We start from the raw sequence: 493 nt of genomic DNA on the forward strand, positions 1-493 counted from the left end.
AATTGACCCTTATGACTGGTTTTGTGCTCCAGGGTCACATATGACGCAGTATGAGGTCGTACCTCTGCATTGGTGTTCCTGATTTATAATCAATGTCCAGCACTATAGCTTCAGGGTTACTGGGCAAATAACAGCCTGAGAAACACAACAAATGCAATTAAAATCATTAAACGAGGCTGTAATATCAGTCACAGATCTGATTATGAAGAGGTATTCAGACCTGGCTGGACTTTGATATCAGACAGGGCTCGCAGACACGCTCTCTTGCGCTCGTCACCTTTAGGAATCGGCCTGAAATACAAACAGAGAAACAGAGGAGATTTCAGCTTCAAACATAAGACTGAGCATGAACATGATGCAAAATCAGCGCCATCTTGAGACTGAAACAGGAGGCGCAGTAGATGAGATGTTTCCAGTACTTTATAATGGCCGAGACATTGGTGATCTTGTTGAAGAAGTCAAACTCGCGCTGGTAGAAATCTTTAGCTGGACC

The 493-nt window shown here is 43.6% G+C and overlaps 1 long non-coding RNA gene across 1 annotated transcript; it reads right to left on the reverse strand.

Annotated features, from left to right (window-relative positions):
• Positions 1-62: 62 nt before the first annotated feature.
• Positions 63-493, reverse strand: LOC107734884 (uncharacterized). Its single transcript, XR_001639203.1, has 3 exons — positions 420-493; positions 221-291; positions 63-135 (listed from the first exon to the last, which is right to left on the reverse strand). It is a non-coding gene; the product is annotated as an uncharacterized LOC107734884 (long non-coding RNA).

The sequence above is a fragment of the Sinocyclocheilus rhinocerous genome, unplaced genomic scaffold (assembly GCF_001515625.1).
Source record: "Sinocyclocheilus rhinocerous isolate Xijiao unplaced genomic scaffold, SAMN03320098_v1.1 C35473808, whole genome shotgun sequence".
In the NCBI taxonomy this organism is placed as follows: domain Eukaryota; kingdom Metazoa; phylum Chordata; class Actinopteri; order Cypriniformes; family Cyprinidae; genus Sinocyclocheilus; species Sinocyclocheilus rhinocerous.